Genomic DNA, 22,987 nt, shown 5'->3' on the forward strand with positions numbered 1-22,987 from the left:
CGCAACAATTTTCAACTGTAATACTGCGAGAAGGAGCAAAGCTTTTTGGTTCCTGTTTGGGTACGTTTTCAGCATCAGTGGGACTGGATGAGAGACCCTACAGCGCACTGAGTGTGGAGCGTGTAACCGCTATACAGCCTGGAAAGAGGAATTGATGCCAGGGAGGGGCTTGTATGCGTGTTTGTGTGTAACTGAAGCGTTGGCCATGGAGAAACCCGAGGAATCCCACCTTTTGGAGAAACGATGGGAGTCTGATGACTGCGGGAAAAGCTTCTGTTTCCCATCTACCGTGGACTCTCATCGGCGCAGCCACACCGGGGAGAGGCCATTCCCTTCCCCGAGTGTGGGAAGGCCTTCAGCAATTCCTCCACCCTGCTGACCCACCGGCGGGTCCACACAGGTGAGAGGCCATTCACCTGCTGTCAGTGCAAGAAGGCTTACACCTGCTACTCCGCCCTGCAGAGGCACCAGTGAGTTCACCTGAAGGGGAATTGAAACAGTGATGGCCAAGTTGCATCCTTTACCTGGTCTGGCCTACACATGACTCCAGGTTCACAGCAGTGTGGTTGACTCTACACTGCCCCACCCCTCCTCACTCGGCAAATGAGAGGGGAGAAACTTACTTGGAGACAGAGTATGGATTGAAATTATTGAGTGAGGCAACACTTCCTCCGGGTTACAGCTGTACCAAGGATCCAATTACAAAGGGACGACTGGGTGCTAACCAATAGTAAAGAATGTGAGGTGGTGGGGGGGGGGGGAAATGTATGTACTTTGACCTTGAGCTGTTTAAAAAGCAGCAACTTTTTCTCTGCCTTTTTGCAGGGGGATCTGAAGCTGTAACAAAGTTGGGTTGCAATAAAAGTTACCTGAACTTACCGCCGGGCTCAGACTCTCATTGAAAGCTTTGAGCTCCAAGAGGTTTTGTTTTAAAGCTGCTCATTTCTTTCAACCTCCTGCACTAAGCTTCCAATGTTGTCTATCAGATGGAGCAATGAATGAGGAGCCAGTATCATTAGAAATTGTAAGTTTTTCAGGATCATTTCATCGGCATTGTAAAGTTTACTGGCAGCATCGGGAGGTGTGGGCTGTGTTCAGTGGAAACAATGTGGAGGAGCTGGTGGTGGACTGGCCTGGGTAAAGTGAAAAATCGCACAACACCAGGTTATAGTCCAACAGGTTTATTTGGAAGCACTAGCTTTCGGAGCGCTGCTGCTTCATCGGGTAGCTGTGGAACCGGATCCAAAGGCACAGAATTGATAGCAAAAGCTCACAGTGTCATGCAACTGATAGGATATACTGAACAAACCTAGATTGCTGTTCAGTCTTCCATCTTTGAGAATGGATTGCGGGTTTTGGTTCATTAATCTGTAAACCCCAGAACATCTTTTCAGTTACGTTCTTGAGATGACTTAAGGTTTTATTTTTAAAAATGCTTACAGCTCAGACAATGCATTAAAGGTGTGAGGTTCGAGCCTGTCACACCCCAATCTTGGATCAGACTGGTTCTAGTTCCAAAGTAGGAATTTATAAAATATTACATGGATTGACTGCCTGCAGTTTCTGCACTTTTTTGAGCAAAGTAGAATGTACCTGCAAATAATTCTGCCAATTCAAATTCACTTCTTGGAGTTATTTGAGTGTGTGTGCATGTGAGTTTGTGTGCATGCTTGGTATAGAGTATAAGCCTGTGAGAGTGTTGGGGGGTGTATGTGTGTGTAAATGTATGAGTGAAGTATGAATAAAAGCAGGGGGTTGCATTTTGCTGAAACAAGGAAGGGTGGACCTATACAGGTGATGGTAGGGCCTTGAGCCTTGTTGGAGAACAGAGACATGGGAGGATTCAGGTGCATAGCTGCATCACTGGGAGACAGGGTGGTTAAGAAGGTGTTTAGCACACTTGCCTTCATTGTTCACCCCATTGAGTATAGGGGTTGGGGCATCATGTTGAGGTTGTACAGGATGTTGGTGAGGCCACTTTCAGAGTACTCAGTACAGTTCTGGTGGCCCTGTAATAGGAAGAATACTATTAGAGAGGGTTTAATAAAGATTTACCAGGAGGTTGTAAGGACTGGAGAGTTTGAGTTATAAGGAGAGACTGGGACACTTTTCACTGAAGTGCAAGAGGTTGAGTGGTGATGTCATTGAGATTTATAAAACCATGAGGAGTGGAGGTAAGGTGAATAGCAAAGGGCTCTTCCTTAGTGTAGAGGTGCTCAAAACTAGGAGGCATATTTTTAAAAGTGAGGGGAGAGAAATTTAAAAGGAGCCTGAGGGACAACGTTTTGGTACAGGGTGGTTTGCATATGGAATGAACTTGCTGAGGAAGTGGTAGATGCAGGTACAGTTACAACATTTAAGCGAAATTCAGATGGGTACATGAATAGAAAGGTTTAGAGGGATATGGGCCAAATGTAAGTAAGTGGGACTAGTTATTTTGGGAATCCTGGTCGGCATGGACGGGTTGGACCGAAGGGTCTGTTTCTGTGCTGTCTACCTCTATGAACCAGAAGTGATCTTATTGAAACCAGTAGAATTCTGAAAGGGGCTTGACAGGATAGATGCCAATAAAATGCTCCTTTGTGGGGAGGGTCATAGAATCCCAACAATGTGGAAGCAGGCCATTCAGCCCATCTATTACAAACTGGCCCTCTGAAGAGCATCCCACCCATACCTAACCCCTTTCTCCATATTTCCCATGGCTAATCCACCCTAACCTACACCCTAAAATACAGAAGAGGAAGTGTTGGATGTCTTGAAACATAAAGGTGGATCAATCCCAAGGACCTGATCTGCTGTAGCCTAGAACTCCTTGGGAAGCTAGAGAAGTGATTGCTGGGCCTGTTGCTGAGATATTATCATCAATAGTCACAGGTGAGGTGCCGGAAGACTGGAGCTTGGCTAACATGGTTCTACTGTTTAAGAAGGGTGGTAGACCAGTAAGCCTGATGTCATTGGTGGGCAAGTTGTTGGAGGGAGTCCTGAGGGACAGGATGTACATGTATTTGGAAAGGCAAGGACGATTAGGGATAGTCAACATGACTTTGTGCATGGGAAATCATGTCTCACAAACTTGATTGAGTTTTTCTGAAGAAGTAACAAAGAGGATAGATGAGGGCAGAGCAGTAGATGTGATCTATATGGACTTCAGTAAGGCATTCAACAAGGTTCCCCATGGGTGACTGATTAGCAAGGGTAGATCTCACGGAATACAGGGAGAACTAGCCATTTGGTTACAGAACGGGCTCAAAGGTAGAAGACAGAGGGTGGCAGTGGAGGGTTATTTTTCAGACTGGAGGCCTGTGACCAGTGGAGTGCCGCAAGGATCGGTACTGGGCCCTCTACGTTTTGTCATTTACATAAATGATTTGGATGCGAGCATAAGAGGTACAGTTAGTAAATTTGCAGATGCCACCAAAATTGGAGGTGTAGTGGACAGCGAAGAGGGTTACCTCAGATTACAACAGGGTCTGGACCCGATGGGCTGAGAAGTGACAGATGAAGTTTAATTCAGATAAATGTGAAGTGCTGCATTTTGGGAAAGCAAACCTTAACAGGACTTATTTACTTAATGGTAAGGTCCTAGGGAGTCTTGCTGAACAAAGAGACCTTGGAGTGCAGGTTCATAGCTCCTTGAAAGTGGAGTCGCAGGTAGTGAAGAATAGGATCGTGATTGGAAGTGAAGAAGGCATTTGGTCTGCTTTCCTTTAATGGTCAGAGTATTGAGTACAGGAGTTGGGAGGTCATGTTGCGGCTGCACAGGACATTGGTCAGGCCACTGTTGGAATATTACGTGCAATTCTGGTCTCCTTCCTATCAGAAAGATATTGTGAAACTTGAAAGGGTTCAGAAAAGATTTACAAGGATGTTGCCAGGGTTGGAGGATCTGAGCTACATGGAGAGACTGAACAGGCTGGGGCTGTTTTCCCTGGAGCGTCGGAGGCTGAGGGGTGACCTTATAATGGTTTACAAAATTATGAGGGGCATGGATAGTATAAATAGACCAAGTCTTTTCCCTGGGGTCGGGAGTCCAGAACTCGAGGGCATAGGTTTAGGCTGAGAGAGGCAAGATATAAAAGAGACCCAAGGGGCAACATTTTCATGCAGAGAGTGGTATGTGTATGAAAAGAGCTGCCAGAGAATATGGTGGAGGCTGGTACAATTGCAACATTTAAAAGGCATCTGAATGGGTATATGAATAGGAAGGGTTTGGAAGGATATGGGCCAGGTGCTGGCAGGTGGGACTAGATTGGATTGGGATATCTGGTCGGCATGGACGGGTTGGACCAAAGGGTCTGTTTCCATGCTGTACATCTCTATGACTCTAAAAACAAGTTGTAGACAAGTAAAAAGGCTGACCAGGCAAGGAGGTGGTTAACAACCTCAGGGCATCCCTCTTAAACTATGCATCTTGTTTGTTTACAAATTAAACAGGCTTCAGCTCTTTTCCTAGCTGCTTTCTGGAAATCTGGGTGACACCAGGTTTGTAATACAGTATTAACCATTCCCTCCTTGCCCATGTGTACACAATAATGCACATAATCAATTGAAAAAGGCAGCAGCAAAGAAGGAACACAAACCAGTCTATCAGGGTTCACCCACATTTCGGTTTGAGTATCGAGGGAGTACCCTATTTGAGGCCATAGTTTGTGCTGCTCAGGAGGGGGCTTCCTCTGTGATTTCAGTCCCTTACCCAGGCCTGGCATACCTGTCCCCATATTGTCTCTATCCGGGTTTTGCTGGGGACCCAATGGGACCAAAGGTTTGGGGTGTCAGGCTGCCTGCTTGGCAGCAGCATCCATCTGCTCATTCCTTTGGAGACTGTATCCATTGCCTCAGCATGAGCTGAACATCTTGATAGCTGCCAGATTGATTGGACAAAACAGCATTACTATTCATCTGCCCCGTGGGGGTTACAAATCCTCTATGTTCCCACAAGTCTCTGTAATCATGGGTCACACCAAAAGCACAGTGAGAGTTGATGATCTCAACCCCCAGCAGGGCTCTCTCAGTTCTGTGATTGGTCAAATCAACAGCAAGCTTCAGCAAGGTTTCACGCTTTAATTTGTAACAGCCGGGCAAAGATTTGTCCAGCAAGACAGATATTAAAAGATTCTGTGTTCCTTGGAGAAACTGTGAGATTAACTTGGAATAAAATATCAATTTTCATATGTTTCTTAGGTGACAGTACAGCCTTAATTACAGAGTAATCCAATAAAATGTAATAAAATTACATAATAGACAACAGATTAACCCAATGATATTTCCTGGGAAATAATGTTGTTTCACACGCATTATCTCCTCATACCTGTGCTTCAAGGTTAGCTAGGATGGTCAGTAATGTCCTATCTAGCTTAATTAGATCCATACTATGAAGAAGGCATTGTTTGCTTAATCTGTGATTCAGTTAGCTCAGGAATGCAGAAATGCAGCTTTTAGCCATTTTAAACACAGTGTTAATTTGCAGCCTGAAGACATGTTTTATATTACTTTATATTGAGATGCCATTTTGTGTTTAATAAAAGCTCCTGACAACAGCCTAAACCTAGGTATTAGATCCTCATCTGGTGTGGATCTGCTCCGTCACTCAAAACAAAACTAGATTTACAATTTAAGGTCATACATGCTATTCTGCTAAATTAATTCAGTTGATTTTTTTTGCTTAAAAATGTGAAAATTTCATGAACAGTTCTTCCAGTTAATCACTGAATATTCAAATTTCTCTTCAAAATTAAAGGTCATAACAAAACTTGGTGTCATTGTGGGATTTTGAATCTAGAGGGTGTGCTTGTGAAGCTTGAATGAACAATATTTCAAAGTGAATGTTATCGTGTTCAGTACTAAGACTTTCTGGAGATGAAAAATTTGCCCTTGTGTATTTTGCAACACTTAACTCTCGCATCAACCTGACTGCATATTCTATGGAACTGACCTTGGTTAAGAGCTGGTACAAACATCAGAAATAATGGAGACAGGAGCACAGCAATTAGAGTTAGAAAGTTAGCCAAAAGTATAAAAACAGGAAGGAAAGTTTTGTCACTTAGTTAACTTTTTAAAGAAAAGCTAAGTGTTGGTTCTGTAAAAAATGAGTCTGGGGATTCAATAACGGAGGATAAAGAGATGGCAGATGAATTGAAAAGAGCTTGAATCTGTCTTCAGTAGAGAGGATACAAGTAACACCCTAGAACTAGCTGGAAATCAGGAACTGAAAGGGAAGGAGGAACTGAAGACAATTACAATTACCAGGGAAGTAGTACTGAGTAAACTGTTGGAACTACAAGCTCACAAGTCCCAGGGGTCCAAAGGACTTCATTCTAGACCCTTAAAGAAAAATTAGCTAGTGATATAGTTAATGCATTGGTTTTAATTTTCCAAACCTTATTAGTATCTGGGAAGGTTTCTGTAGATTGGAAAACTCCTTTCTTCAAAAAGGCAGACCGAGAACAGGAAACTGCAGACAATTTACCTTAACATATGCCATAGGGAAAATGTTCAAAGCTATGATTAAAGATGTGATGACAGGGCACTTGTATAAGTTCAGGCAGCGTGAATGTGTTTTTGTCAACGGGAAATAATGTTGTAATAATGTTTTGAAGAACTGCCTCTCCCAACTGCGACTGAGCTGATAAATCTCATGTACCGACAGGGAATGGAATCCGTTAGCACACTCCCCGCATTTCCACGACTTCTCTGTCGTTCTGGTGTCCTTTTGGCTCCCGGATTTTGATGAACAATTGAAACTGTGATCACACTCAGGAAATGTGTGCAGTTACTCCCTGCTGCGAATACTATAATATTACTTCAGTCTGTGTAACTGGTTACAGCTCCATCCCATAGACAGCTCACTGGGGCACACTCTCTCTCAACAAGGGCAAAAGACATACAAAAGTGGAGTAACCAGACAAAATGCAGAAGCAATAAAATGTCGAACCACAGGGAAAAAAAATTGTGGCTCCACCCCTTTTTTCCCTGTTGGCATTTGGACACTTAAAATCTGTCAATAACAGCAGCAGCCTCAAAGAGCATACTGCGCATGTTTGCCAGTGTCAGCAACGCAGTACGCATGCTCGCTGGTGTCAGCAAATAATAGTGCGCATGCTAATCACTATTGGCAAAAGAGGCGCGGGACCTTCTTTTGATTGACCAATAGAGAGCACAGGAGGACCGGAAGGACATTTGTCCTCCTGCCAATGAGAGGCACCCCATTGTCTGAATGCAGAAGTTGGACCATGAGGTTCTGAAGCTGTTGCTGCTCGTGTCTGAATGAACATTGAGCTTCATCCCAAACTGCACATTCCTTCCTCTGTCCATTATCTATGAGTACGGCACTCTTCTCTTGCCACCTTTTCCATTTATTTTTTCATTCTGGGATTCAATTGTTGACTTGCAGCAACTAAAAGGAAAGAGAGTGAGTCGGGATGCGGACAGACTCTGGAAACGTTGCGCCAGGTTTGTGTCTCAATTGGCAAAATACACAGGTAGGTGGCTGGAAGAACACAGCAAGCCAGGCAGTATCAGGAGGTGGAGAAGTCAACGTTTCAGGTGTAACCCTTCTTCAGGATTGGGGATGGGTTCAGGGGGCGATGCAGATAAAGGGTGTGCTGGTTGGTGAAGTGGGGATAGATGTAGACAGGTAAAGGGTTCGACCTAGGCAAAATGGAGGACTGCAGATGCTGGAAACCAGAGTTTAGATCAGAGTGGTGCTGGAAAAGCACAGCAAGTCAGGCAGCATCTGAGAAGCAGGAAAATCGACGTTTCAGGCAAAAGCCCTTCATCAGGAATTTCCCTAGAGTAGGGGACTCCAAAGCTAGAGGACATATGTTTGAGGTGAGAGGGGAATGATTTAAAAGAGACGTGAAGGACAACTTTTTCACATAGACAGTTGTGCATGCGTGGAATGAGCTGCCAGAGGAATTGGTGGAGGCTCGTACAATTATATTTAAAATGCATCTGGCTGGGTACATGAATCGGGACGGTTTGAAACCGTGTGGGTCACATGCTGGCAAACGGGACTAGATTAATTTTGGATATCTGGTCATCATGGACAAGTTGGGCCTAAGGGTCTGTTTCCATGCTGTATGGCTCTTAATCGTCTTTGATGAAAGCAGAAGTGTGGTTGTGAAGACTAGACTTTCAGAGCAGTTTTCGAAGATGTTTTGCCCTTACTGGGAGCAGAAGAATACAATGAAATCTTGCATTTGTGAGATAGCAACTGAGTAAAGGGAGTACATCTGTGATTTTGGCAAAAAATGGGAATTCATTGCACTATGGGGATGAAGCCCTACCCTATCCAGTTATTTCAGCTGGTGGATGAGACTCGGCAGTTCATGCAGGCAGTCAATCCCGTCATATTTTGTAAATTCCACTTTGGAAATACCACCTGTCTGATTCAAGATTGGGATACAGACAGACTCAAACCTCACACCTTTAATGCATTGTCTAAGTTGAGATGACACCTTTTGTTATAAAACCTTAAGTTATCTCAAGAAAGTGTCTTACAGGAAGTTCTGGGATTTACATATTAATGATACCTGCAACCCATTCTGAAATATGAAAGGCTTAACAATCCAGGTTTGTTCAATATATCATTTCAGTGGCAGGACACTACTGTTTTTCTATAAATTCTGTGCCTTATGATGTTATTCTCCACAACCACCTGATGAAGGAGCAGCACTCCAAATGCTGGTCCTTCCAAATAAACCTGTTGGACGATAACCTGGGTGTGTGAGATGTTTTTTAACTTTGTACAGGTTAGGGTGGATTGACCATGCTAAAGTGCTCACTGTGTCCAGGGAGGTGCAGGTTTGTGTGAATTGGCTGTGCTAAATTACACATCGTGTCCAGGAATGGATTGGTCATGCTAAATTACCTATAGTGCCTAGGAATGTGCAGGTTAGGGTTAATTGGCCAGACTAACTTATCCAGAGTGAAGGAGCCTTTTGGTTCGCGATTGGTCTAAAGAATCAATGGAATGCGTCTGTACAAAGCAAGGTTATCAGTTTAATAAGGCATCTTGACACAATTCTGTCCAGCAACACAGCGGTTAAAGCTTCTGTGTTCCATGGTGAAGTTGTGCAAGTACATTCAAAAATTACACATGATTTATTTAAGTTTTTTTTAAGACACAGTACAGCCTTAATTTCAAGAAAATATCAATCAAATATAATAAGGTGACATGATTCACAGCAGGTTAATCCAATGATATTTCCTGGGAAAGGAGTCTTAATTACGTAAATCATCATGCATGGTAGCAGCTCAAGGTTAGTTCAATTGGTCAATTAATGTGTCAGTGTTCATTTTAAACAAACTCCATTGTCCTCTTATCTTTGGATTTTAGCTTAATTCTGCAAAACAGCAGGACACGTTCACAGAGTTCGATCATTATTCTCGGCCATTTTGTTGTATTATTTTAAATTGAAAAGCCATTTTGTGGTTAGTAAAAATCTACATGTACTTGTTGCATGTGACAATAACCTAAATTCAAATTTTAGATCCTCACCTGAAGGATCAGAGTCTGAGGGGTGACCTTATAGATGTTTGTAAGAGGCATGGATATGGTGAAGACCCAAGGTCTTTTGGCCAGGGTAAGGGAGTCCAAAGCTTGAGGCCATATGTTTGAGGTGAGAGGGGAATGATTTCAAAGGGACCTGAGGGGCAACTTCACGCAGAGATTGGTGCATGTATGGAACGGGCTGCCAGAGGGAGTGGTGGCGGCTGATAAAATTACAACATTTGAAAAGCATCTGGATGGGGATATGAATAGGAAGGGTTCAGAGGGATATGGGCCACATGCAGACAAATGAGACTAGATTAGTTTTGGATATCTGATCAGATGAATTGGACCAAAGGGTTTGTTTCAGTGCTGTATGACACTAATCGTCTTTGGAGAAAGCAGAAGTGTGGTTGTGAAGACTGGACTTTCAGAGCAGCTTTCAAAGATGTTTTGTCCTTCCTGGGAGCAGAAGAAGTTACAATGAAATCTTGCATTTGTGAGACAGCGACTGGGTAAAGGGAGTACATCTGCAATTTTGGCAAAAAATGGGAATTCATTGCACTGTGGGGATGAAGCCGAACCCTATCCAGTCACTTCTGCTGGTGGGTGAGACCAGACCTCAAGACTAGGGGGAGTAGATTTAGGACAGAGATGAGGAGGAGAAAGTGAGGACTACTGCTTTTCCTGGTGAATCTATGGAATTCTCTTCATTAAATATGTTCAAAATGGGTTTTTGCATGGTTGGGGAATTAAGGGTAGTTGGGGCAATGCTGCGAGGAGGAGCTGAGACGATGGATAGATCGGCCGTGATCGCAATGAAGAACGGGGCAGGCTAGATGGGCAAAATGGCTGACTCCTGCTTTTATTCCTGAAGAAGGGCTTATGCCCGAAACATCGATTCTCCTGATCCCTGGATGCTGCCTGACCTGCTGCGCTGTTCCAGCAACACATTTTCGGCTCTGATCTCCGGCATCTGCAGACCTCACTCTCTCCTCCTGCTTTTATTACTGTGAAACTATTTCCCACAGCTAACCCATCACTGGGCACTATGGGTAATTTACTCTAACCTGCACCCTACCTGGACACCATGGGTAATTTAGCACAGCCAATCCAACCGAATCCGCACAACACTGAACACTGGGTAATTTAGCATGGTCAATCCACCCGAACCTGGACAAAGTTAAACATTACACAACACCAAGAAGTACTAGCTTTCGGAGCACTGCTCCATCATCAGGTGGTTGTGGAGTACAAGATCATAAGGCACAGAATTTATGGAAGAAGATTAAAGTGTCCTGCCACTGAAATGATATATTGAACAAACCTGGATTGTTACACCTCTCATCTTGTACAGTGGGTTGCAACTATCATTCATATGTAAATCTCGATAACATAAGGTTTTATCACAAAAGGTAACAACATCTGGGTGGCATGGTGGCTCAGTGGTTCTTAATTCTGCCTCACAGCGCTTGGGACCCAGGTTCAATTCCAGCCACTGGCCACAGTCTGTGTGGAGTTTGCACATTCTCCCCGTGTCTGCATGAGATTTCTCCAGGTGCTCCGGTTTCCTCCCACAATCCAAAAACATGCAAGTTAGGTGAATTGGCCATGCTTAAATTGCCCATTCTGTTACATGCATTGGTCAGGGGTAAATATGGGGAATGGGGCCTGGTGGGTTACTCTTTGGAGGGTTGGTGTGGACCTGTTGGGCCAAAGGGCCTGTTTCCGTACTGTAGGGAATCTAATCCAATCTCAGCTCAGACAATGCGTTAAAAGTCAGAGTCTGTCTTTATCCCCACCTTGAATCTGACTAGTTCTGTTTCTAAAGTAGGAATTTATAAAATACAACATGTTCTGACAGCTTGCAGATTATGTATTTTTGAGCAAAATAGAATTTATTTGAAAATATAATTCTGCAAATGCAAATTCACCCCATGGACTTGTGTGTGCTTACAGCTAAAACGTTTATGTCCGTGCTGTGTATCTCTGTCTATTTGGTAACAGATGCTTTATTTCTGTTGGCATAACTATTGTTGTAAGTCATGGCTGGGTACTAATAGTAAGATATAAAGCAAAGCGAATTCCTCAAGTAGGGCACTATCCTGGGAGACCCCTATTTCTGGTTTACTTCCTATTGACAAACATTAAGCATGAGCACCTATTTATTTCTATTTTTTTGTTTCACTTTTCTTGTTTGATTCCCTGGTATGACGACACTCTGTGTCTTGTCGGTTGTCAGGCTGGGAGATAGTGGATTGGGTTTCGATTGACTGTATGTTGTATTGTTCTGGAAGGTGTAAAGGGTTGGGGGGTGGGGTGTTGGAGAATCAAAACTTCAGCAGAGCTGAGAACAGACCAACATCTTACTCTGTGGGAACAGGAGATCAACAGAGGACAGAGAAACCAGGACCTGAAATCCGACCTGACACCGGATTACTGTGATCAGTGTTTCCATTAGCAATGCCAACCCTCTACCTTCACCTAGCTTCCCGTTTGACTACCCCCTCGATATTCAAGATCCAATCCTTGTCGTCCTGAAGCCATGTCTCTGTAGGGAGTCTCAGATTATAATTATTCTCTTCAATGTGTGCAGTCAATTCATTCACTTTTGTAACAGAGCAGCACACATGCAGACACACTGTTTTCGGTTTACATTTTTCTGATCTTTGCAATCCAGTTTTAATTGCTGGTACATTTACTCTCCTTGTCTCCATCATTCTGTGATGTTCATTTCCCACATCACGACATTGCTCACTGGCCTTGATTGGGATTGGCCATAGTGCCCAGGGATGTGCAGGTTAGGTGTATTTGTCAGGGTAATGTAGAGCGGTAGGAGAATGGGTCTGGGTGGGTTCCCCTTCAGAGGGTCGGTGTGGACTCGTTGGGCCGAGTGGCCTGCTCCCACACTGTGGGGACTCTCTGAAGCGAAGGGATATTTGCAACCGGTGCAGGACAGCGCAGGCGCAGGTCGTGCCCCCGGCCTGGCCCCGCCCATCCGCTCCTTTCGTGACGTCACAACGCGGAAGTGACACTGATTGAATGAAAATCCCTCCGTCTGGGCTAATCCTGGGGCGGGAAAATCTGTTCACTTGTAGCAACGGGAGTGATTCCAGGGAGAGAGCAGACCCTGTCAACTCAGGTATGGGAGTTAATTACCAGGTGAGGAGGACAGAGATTGGGAGGAGTAGATATCTTTTCTGTTTTCCTTTTCAAAATGCACCCGATTTCCACAAGTAAATGCAACAGGTATAAATACAGCACATGCAGCTTCAAGCCGGCTGTGCATCCTCTGTTCTTCCTCTGCCTTGGCTCCAGCACTTTTGGCTTGCTTTCCCTTCTCCACTACCCCCCCCCCCCCCCCCCCGGTGTTGATACCTCAATGTTTTCCTGGTTGTCTTTTGTGGGCTTTGAAAACTTTCCCAATCGTCTGAGTACAGGATTTGGGAGATTATGTTGCAGCTGTACAAGACATTGTGTGCAGTACTGGCCTCTCTGCTTTAGGAAGGATGTCATAGAGTCATGGATGTTGTGAAACTTGAAAGGGTTCAGAAAAGATTGGCAAGGATGTTGTCAGGGTTTGAGCTGATCAGGATGGGGCTGTTTTCCCTTGAGTACCAGAGGCCGAGGGGTGACCCTACAGATTTCTATAAAATCATGAGTGGCATGGATAGGATAAATAGACAAGGTGTTTCCCTGGAATGGGGGAGTCCAGAACTAGAGGGTAATAGGTTTAGGGTTGGGGGGAGATTTAAAAGGGCCCTACTCTTGTATTCAGAGGGCGGTGCATGTAAGGAATGAGCTGCCAGAGGAAGTGGTGGAGGCTGGTACAATTCCAGCATTTAAAAGGCATCTCGCTGGGTATATGAACAGAAAGTGTTTAGAGGGATATGGGCCAAGTGCTGTCAAATGAGTCTAGTGATTGTGGATATCTGATCGGCATGGATGAGTTGGACCGAAGGGACTATTTCTGTGCTGTACATCTGGTAGACAATGGTCCTCAGAATTCTGTTCCCATTAGGCTCACCCTTAACTCTATTGCACATGGTCGTGGTGACAGTATCACATTCTGAAATGAGAAAAGACCTATAAATGCGCAAGGGAAGAGTTCCGTTCCAGGTGTGTACATGGAGATGGGTATAGTTACTTATGATGCATAAGGCCTGTTGTTCCCCAGCCGGTGGAACGCAAGCCATCTTTGTACATGGGCAGGAGGTATAAGACTCCTTTTGTCTTGCACGAGTGGGCGTGACAGGTCTCAAGTAGGCAGGTGATGTTATGTGGAACATAAACAATTGCACACCCATAGCCGGTTCCATTAAAGCAATTCTCATATGACCATGCAGTAGAGTGAAAAGATGTCAGCAAACAGGTAGCAGGAGGCTCATGTGGTGTTGGAAAGTGATACTGTATTTCTCAGCGGAGGGTCGGCAGTAGGGAGTCTGATGAATAGAATGGAATCGGGGACTGGGGACGGGGCAAGTAAGTCATCTCCCGATAGAGAGGAGTAACATACTACTGCCTCTGGGGTGAAGAGCGTTCTGTGGGCCTGTATAAATAAGTTGTTTGTGGATTGAGGAGTTTCGCCTATCAGGCTTCCGTTTTCTCGAGTCGGTCCGTCCTGCAAAAAGGGATGGTGTTCCTGGGCGCCCTTAAAATATTTACCATAATAACGGAATGGATCAGTTTTATCCTCACTAGGCTTGCGTCTGCAGGTAAAATCAAAAAAACATGGTAACTCTCACTGATTTCTACTGTCCAGATGGACCATCTGGTCTTTCTGATGTAAGAGTCCATTGCAATAATCAATCTTCATCACGTTCCACACGTCAAAGGCGTCTGGTCCGGTGCACTGGACGACATCTCCTCAGCATGGGTGGTGGATAATCTCTGATCATTCCTGATCACATCCATACTTAGTGGCTTTCCCCATCAGGATGTTGTACGTGATCAGAAAGGTGAGGAGATAGCGATCCCCCACATGTCCCTCCTCTTAGTTCAAGTATCTGTAATAAGATTAACATTAGAACAACAGCAAAATTCAAAAACCCAACTGGACAGGGTCCACTCCTTTTGTTGGGATTCCAGGGTTCTCTCCTCCTCTTTCCCCCCCCCCCCCCTTTTTTGATTGGTGCGGTCAATTAATTTACAATGGTGCAGTTGGACCCAAGCTGAGCGCCCAGCGACTGTGATCGCTGTAGGGGTGGAAAGTAAAACCTCGAAGGGGCCATTCCAACGAGGTTGGAGACCTTTGCCAGTCCAGTTCTTGATGAGCACCAATGAACCAGGCTCTACCTGTGACGAGGCTGAAAGGGAGGGAACATCGCCGTAGGCCGCACGCTCCTGGGAGTGAAAGGCACGCATAACACTAGTTCGAGCAAGAACATAACCAATCATTGCTTTGGTCATGTGGTGGACGTGGACTGAGAAGGGAGCTGAATCATTCCAAGGGGTACGGAGGGGGTGACCAGAGAGACTCTCAGCTGGAGACAGTAGCATCTTGCCTGCAGACATGGTTTGCATCTGGAATAAGGCCACAGGGATTAGCATAACCAGGAGAGGCCAGACTTGGCCATTAATTTGGCAAGTTTAGATTTGAGTCTGGTTAAAACATTCAACAAGGCCGGCCGCCTGAGGATAAGCACCATGCGGTTGCCGACAAATACAAAGCTAGGAACAGAGTTCTCCGTTAATATTACCTACAAAGTGTGGTCCATTGTCCGAGCTAATGTACGCAGGTACACTGAAGTGGGGAATTATTTCCTTAAACAAAATCTTCACCACAGTCTCAGCAGTAGTGTTAGGAGGAGGGTAGGCTTCAATCCACTTAGAAAAGACATCAACAATAAGCAAAACATATTGATAGCAACTCAACTCATTTCTCCAACTCAATGAAGTCCAGTTGAAGTGTCTCCAAGGGACCCTCCAGCAAGTGGGTTTCCCGTAGAGATACTTGAACTAAGAGGTGGGGGATCGCCTACCCACTGACCTGTTTGACCACGTACAACATCCTGATCGGAAAAGCCACTGACTTGAGTATCGAAGCGATCTGGAATGATCTAAGATTATCCTGATGTCATCTGGTGCACCAGACCTGACGCTTTCAACGCGGAGTCGCTTGAGCGATGGCATGAGCTGCCAGAGAAAGTGGTGGGTGCTGGTACGATGACAAGTTAAAAGGCTCCTGGACGGGCATCTGAATATGAAGGGTTCAGATGGGTCAGGGCCAAGTGATGGCAAATGTGACTGGAGTCACAGAGATGTACAGCACAGAAACAGACCCTTCGGTCCAACTCGTCCTTGCTGACCAGATGGCCAACTCGGACAGATTGGACCATGGGTCTGTTTCTGTGCTGTGTAACTCTAATTGTCTTCAGTGAACGCAGACGTGTGGTTGTGATGGCTGGACTTTCAGAGCATGTTTTGCCCTGACTGGAAGCAGCTGAAAATGTGTTGTTGGAAAAGCGCAGCAGGTCAGGCAGCATCCAAGGAGCAGGAGAATCGACGTTTCGGGCATGAGCCCTTCTGCGCTTTTCCGGCAACACATTTTCAGCTCTGATCTCCAACATCTGCAGTCCTCACTTTTTCCTGACTGGAAGCAGGAGAAGAGTTTGACTGAAGTGTGTCGGTGTTAATGTCTCATTTTGTTCCCACCTTCCTGGGGTCATTAACCATTTTGTATCTGGTCCTTCCTCAAGAAGCTGCATTGCAGGTTCACCCTGAATTGACACACTTTTTTTTTGCTTCCCAAAATCAGACCTGCTCACTCTCAGCAGGATCCCAGTGTTATGAAAGATATTAACTTTCAGGTGGAGGTATCCAAAATTCAGAGAGATTTCAGTCTTGATGTTTTTGCTTTTTCTGCCCCTGTAAGATCCTGAATCAGCACCTTCAGGGGAATTAGTTAGAGCTGAGTGAGAACAGAGGGGGAGAGAGAGTGGGATGGTGCTTTCAATTTTGTGGAACAACAAAAGAATATTCCACAAAGTAGAATTGGTTTTTCTGAATTTCTACCCTGCACTGATGATCCCTTTTGTAATCCCTTTTAGCAGAGTATTTGAAAATCTGAAGACTGAAGTTTCAAAATCAATGAATGAAGGGTTTACGCCCGAAACATTGACTCTCCTGCTCCCCGGATGCTGACCTGCTGTGCTTTTCGACTGACTGTCCAGCGTCTGCAGTCCTTACTTTGATGTCAATGTCTGACAGTCATTCAATCCATCGGGACAGCAACTATTTTTGACTGTGATTTCTGTGAGAGGGATCAATGCTTTTTGGTTCCTGTTTGAGGACATTTTCAGCATCAGTGGGACTGGACGAGAGACCCAACTGTTGCAGCGCACTGCGTGTGGAGCCTGAAACAGTTATACGGCCTGGAAAAGGGATTTCACGGCACGGAGGGGCTCTACACGTGTTTGTGTGCAGCTGAAGCTGTGGCCATGGAGAAACCTGAGGAATCCCATCCCGTGGAGAAACCGTGGAAGTGTGGCGACTGTGGGAATGGCTTCCGTGTCCCGTCTGCCCTGGAGACTCATCGGCGCAGTCACACCGGGGAGAGGCCATTCCCTTGCACTGACTGCGGGAAGGCCTTCAGACATTCCTCCCACCTGCTGGCCCACCAGCGGGTCCACACAGGGGAAAGGCCCTTCAGCTGTCCTGAGTGTGGGAAGGCCTTTAGCGATTCCTCCACCCTGCTGACCCACCAGCGGGTCCACATGGGGGAGAGGCCCTTCAGCTTCCCCGAGTGCGGGAAGGCCTTTAGCGATTCCTCCACCCTGCTGACCCACCAGCGGATCCATACAGGAGAGAGGCCGTTCATCTGCTCTCAGTGCGGCAAGGGCTTCACCCGCTCCTCCCACCTGCGGAGCCACCAGCGAGTTCAGGTGCCATCACAGGGGGATTGAAGGAGTGACAGCCGAGTGCCATTATCGATTGGACCATCAACCCAGTTCCGGGGACTCCCGGGTTCGAATCCCGCCACGACAGATGGCAGAATTGGTATTCGGTCAGAAATGTGGAGTTGGGAATCTAACGATGAGAGTGTTTCAGGGAGGGGGTGGTGCGGGGGAGAAAGCCCCCATCTGATTCACTCTCTCCCTTGTTAGGGAAGGGAACTGCCATTGTGGGAAAGGATTCACTCAGTCGTTCCAGCTGCATCCTTTACCCGGTCTGCCCTACACGTGACTCCAGACCCACAGCAGTCTGGTTGACACTACACTGCCCCTTCCTGGCAAAGGAGCGGGGAGAAACTTACTTGGAGACAGGGTATGGGTTGAAATTGCTGAGTGAGGCAATACATCCTCCGGGTTACGGCTGTACCAAGGATCCAATTACAAAGGGACAACTTGCTGCTGGCCAATAGTAAAGACAGTGAGGGGGGTGGGATAAGGGGAGGTGTGATGTGTGCACTTTGATCTTGAGCTGTTCAAAAAGCAACTACTTTTTTCTCTGTCTTTTTGCTGGGGGGATCTGAAGCTGTAGCAAAGTTGGGTTGCAATAAAGGTTACCTGAACTTACCACCGGGCTCAGACTCTCATTGAAAGCTTTGAGCTCCAAGAAGTTTTTGTTTTAAAGCTGCTCATTTCTTTCAGCCTCCTGCACTAAGTTTAGAACAAAGAACATAGAACAATCCAGCACAGAACAGGCCCTTCGGCCCTCGATGTTGCGTCGACCTGTGAACTATTCTCGTCCCCCTATACTATTCCAAAATCATCCATGCACTTATGTAAGGATTGTTTAAATCTCCCTAATGTGGCTGAGTTGACTACTTAGCAGGTAGGGCATTCCGCTCCCTTACCACTCTGTGTAAAGAACTTGTCTCTGACATCTGTCTTAAAGCTATCCCCCTCAATTTGTAGTTATGCCCCCTCGTACACGCTGACGTGATCATCCTAGGAAAACGTCTTTCTCTGTCTACTCTATCTAATCCTCTGATCATCTTGTATGTCTCTATCAAATCCCCCCTTAGCCGCCGCCTTTCCAATGAGAAAAGGCCCAAGTCTCTCAGCCTTTCCTCATAAGACCTTCCCTCCAGACCAGACAACATCCTGGTAAATCTCCTCTGCTTTTCCAATGCTTCCACATCCTTTCTGTAATTGGGTGACCAGAACTGTACACAATATTCCAAGTGTGGCTGCACCAGCGTTTTGTATAGTTGCAGCATGATATTGCGGTTCCGGAACTCGATCCCTCTACCAATGAAACCTAACACACCGTATGCCTTCTTCACAGCACTATCCACCTGGGTGGCAACTTTCAGGGATCTACGCACATGGACTCCAAGATCCCTCTGCACATCCACACTACCAAGAATCTTTACATTGACCAACTACTCTGCCATCCTGTTATTCTTCCCAAAGTGCATCACCTTGCATTTAGCTGCATTGAACTCCATTTGCCACCTCTCGGCCCAATTCTGCAGTTTATCCAAATTTCCCCCTGCAACCTGTAACATTCTTCCAAACTGTCCACCGACTTTAGTGTCGTCTACAAATTTACGAATCCATCCACCTATGCCTGTGCCTAAGTCAGTTATAAAAATGACAAACAGCAGTGGTCCCGAAACTAGTAATTGGACTCCAGACTTAATATTTTCCATCAACCACCACTCGCTGCCTTCTTCCAGTTTCTAATCCAAACTGGTATATCACCCTCAATTCAATGCCTGTGCATTTTCTCCATCAGCCTACCATGTGGAACCTTATCAAAGGCTTTACTGAAGTCCAAGTATACCACATCAACTGCCCTACCCTCATCTACATCTACCTTCTCAAAGAACTCAATGAGGTTTGTGAGACGCGACCTGCCCTCCACGAAACCATGTTGACTGTCTGAAATCAAATAGTTGCTTACAAGATGATTTTAAATCTTCTCTTATAATCCTTTCCAAAATCTTTTCTACAATAGATGTAAGGCTCACTGGTCTATAATTACCTGGGTCATCTCTGCTGCCCTACTTGAACAAGGACACAATATTTGCAATCCTCCAGTCCTCGGGTACTAAACCCGTAGACAATGACGACTCAAATATCAAAGCCAAAGGCTCTGCTATCTCCTCCCTAGCTTCCCAGAGAATCCTCGGATAAATCCCATCCAGCCCAGGGGACTTGTCTACTTTCACTCCTTCTCAAATTGATAACACCTGTGTGTAACTGACCTCGATCCTTTCGAGTCTAATATCTCGTACCTCATTCTTTTCCTGAGTGAACACCGATACAGGGTCCATGCTCAACTTCTCACTTCTGTCTTTGACTGGCCCTATTCCTACCCTAATCATCCTTTTATTCCTCACATATCTATAGAAAGCTTGAGCGATTTCCTGTATTCTATTTGCTAATGGCTGCTCCTGTCCTCTCTTTGCTCTTCTTAACTCTCTCTTTAAATCCTTCCTACGTGATTTGTAATTCTCCATCGCCTCATCTGTTCCATCTTGCCTCATCAACACATAAGCCTCATGGAACAGCATCATAAGACACAGAACTTATATCAAAACATCAGTGTCATGCAACTGATAGAATATATTGAACAAACTTAGATAGTCTTCATCTCTTAGAATGGGTGTGGGCTTTGGTTCATTAATATGTAACACTTTTAGAGTACTCAGTACAGTTCTGTTGGCCCTGTAATAGGAAGAATACTATTAGAGAGGGTTTAATAAAGATTTACCAGGATGTTGTAAGGACTGGAGGGTTTGAGGTTATAAGGAGAGGCTGGGACTTTATTCACTGGAGCACAGGAAGTTGGGGGGGGGGGGTGACCTCATTGAGATTGATAAAATCATGAGGATTGGAGGTAAGGTGAATAACAAAGGGCTCTTGCTTAGCGTCGGCGAGCTCAAAACTAGGGGGCATATTTTTTTAATGTGAAGAGAGAGATTTAAAAGGAACCGGAGGGGCAACATTTTGAAAGAGGGTGATTTGTACGTGGAATGAACTTGCTGAGGATGTGGTAGATGCAGGTACAGTGACAACATTGAAACAGCATTTGGATGGGTACGTGAATGGAAAGGTTAGAGGGATATGGGCCAAATGCAGGCAAGTGGGACTGGTTTAGTTTGGAATCCTGGTCGCATGGACGAATTGGACCGAAGTGTCTGTTTCTGTGCTGTATACTTTTATTGAAACTGGTAGAATTCTGAAAGGGGCTTGACAGGATAGATGCAGACAAAATGCTCCTTTGGTGGGGAGGGTCATCGAATTCCGACAATGTGGAAGCGGGCCATTCAGCCCATTGATTCCTCTCTGGCCCGCTGAAGAGTATCCCACCCATACCCAACCCCTTACTGCGTATTTCCCATGGCCAAGCCACCCTAACCTGTACATCCCTGGTCACTATGGGTAACTTAGCACGGCCAATCCTCCCTAACCTACACCCGAATCTATAAATTACCTTCTCAAGAATGTAATTTAAATGCAGAGCTTTTCTAAAAAAAATGTCAGTCTGACTCAACATTGGGACACAGACAGAATTCGCACCTATTGTCTCTACTTATAAATAGGGCAACGTCTCTTCGAAATGTAGATTCATTTAGATATAACTGCGTCACTTTACATATGAAGATATCCCTTTGAATGTGCCCACATCCCTTTGAAATGTAATCTCGTCCATTTAAACCTCTTTATTTGCAGAAATACCCGTTAAAATGTCCATGTTCCTTTAAAATGCAGATTTCCCCCTTTAGATATGACGCCGTTCCGTTAGATGTGGGAATCTCTGTTTAAATTGAGCCGTGAGCTTTCCCAATGTAGACAGGGCTCCTGGAAACGTGGCAGTGTCCCCCCTGCAGCTGCAGAGCGAGACAGGAGAGTTTGTTTTTGTGAATGAGCAGTTGTAGCGCGAGGTGGCTGTTGCTTGGTGACGGTGAGGCTCCCCCGGCCCCGCCCATCCCCCCGTGCAGACGTCACGCGGGGGCGAAGGCGGTTGGGAGGAGAAGTCGCTCGAGCGGGGAGGCGGCGGGAGGGCGGCCGTTAGGAAAATGGCGCCGTGCGGCCCGAGGCAGACACCCGTCACTGGGCACCGCCGCCTTCCTGGCGCAGCTGCTGTGTCACGGCCACACCGGCCGGCTGTACAGCAGGCAGGAGCCGGTGAGCATTCTGGAGGCGGATGGGGTTAAGGGCCTGCTTGGGAACTCGTCGGCCGCCTGGGTGGTGGAGTTCTACTGGTCGTGGGGCGGCCCCTGTGTCAACTATGGGGCCACCTGGAAGGTACTGGGCCCGGGAGGTGAAAGGTGAGGCAGGTTGGGGAGGGGATGGAGGGGAAGGAATGTGGGGCCTGTCCTGTCATAGTGACATTTTACACTCACTTTCCATCTGCTTTTACTGGCGCTTGTGCTGTTTCCCCCTCACTGTGTATTTAATCCTTGTGCTGTTTGCCCCTCACTGTGTGTTTAATCCTTGTGCTGTTTGCCCCTCACTGTGTGTTTAATCCTTGTGCTGTTTCCCCCTCACTGTGTATTTAATCCTTGTGCTGTTTGCCCCTCACTGTTTGTTTTAATCCTTGTGCTGTTTCCCCCTCGCTGTGTGTTTAATCCTTGTGCTGTTTGCCCCTCACTGTGTGTTTAATCCTTGTGCTGTTTGCCCCTCACTGTGTGTTTAATCCTTGTGCTGTTTGCCCCTCACTGTGTGTTTAATCCTTGTGCTGTTTGCCCTTTGCTGTTACTTGTGCAATTGCTGAGGGTAGTGTGTAAATACTAGTGAAGGAGATTATGCACCAGCATGTATATGTTCCTCAGGCATTGAAGGGGCAGGATCTGTTGAGAATGGTTGGTCAAGTGTGTGGTGTACTAAACCTTGTTAATATGGGTATTGTTATGATTTGGAGATGCTAGTGTTAGACAGGGATGTACAAAGTTAAAAATCACACAACACCAGGTTATAGTCCAACAGGTTTAATCAGCTGATGAAGTAGCATCGCTCCGAAAGCTAGTGTGCTTCCAATTAAACCAATTAACTGGTTTGTTACTTGGAAAATATACTTTTTATTATTTAGAGTCCTAGAGATGTACAGCACGGAAACAGACCCATTTGGTCCAACCTGTCCATGCCAGCCAAATATCCTAAATTAATCTAGTCACATTTGTCAGCACTTGGCTCATATCCCTCTAAACCCTTCCTATTCATAGACCCATCCAGATGCCTTTTAAATGCTGTAATTATACCGGCTTCCACTACTTCCTCTGGCAATTCATTCCATACATGCACCACCCTCTGCATGGAAACATTGCCCCTTAGGTACCTTTTATATCTTTCTGCTCTCGCCCTAAACCTATGCCCTCTAGTTGTGAACTTCACCCCAACACTGAGGAAAAGACATAAAAACATTGAGCAGCCAGACAAATGCAAAAGCAATAAAATATCGAGGCAAATAGTGTAAAACAAATTATGGCTCTAATCCTTTTTGTTCTCTGAGGCATATGGACACTTAAAATTTGTCAATAACGTCAGCATTGCTACAGAGCATATTGTGTACACTCCTCAGTGTCAACAAGCAGGGCACATG

The 22,987-nt window shown here is 45.6% G+C and overlaps 2 protein-coding genes across 8 annotated transcripts in view; both read left to right on the top strand.

The window, feature by feature from the left end:
- Positions 1 to 22,987, top strand: part of LOC148142996 (endogenous retrovirus group 3 member 1 Env polyprotein-like) — a 512,937-nt gene that overhangs the window by 298,378 nt on the left and 191,572 nt on the right. The gene's annotated exons all lie outside the window — the stretch shown is intronic.
- LOC148143001 (uncharacterized) overlaps positions 21,468 to 22,987 on the top strand; it is a 323,712-nt gene continuing 322,192 nt past the window's right edge. For 4 of the 5 annotated variants that reach the window (XR_015751072.1, XR_015751071.1, XR_015751073.1 and 1 more), the window contains exon 1: positions 21,480 to 21,716. The gene's annotated coding sequence lies outside the window, so the exon portion shown is untranslated. Of the gene's footprint in view, positions 21,717 to 22,987 lie in introns of all 5 variants that reach the window. The other variant, XR_015751074.1, reaches the window with a different exon arrangement.

Source organism: Chiloscyllium plagiosum, unplaced genomic scaffold (genome assembly GCF_037043375.1).
Source record: "Chiloscyllium plagiosum isolate Xiang-an unplaced genomic scaffold, Cpla_swu_hap1 HiC_scaffold_27, whole genome shotgun sequence".
NCBI lineage: Eukaryota > Metazoa > Chordata > Chondrichthyes > Orectolobiformes > Hemiscylliidae > Chiloscyllium > Chiloscyllium plagiosum.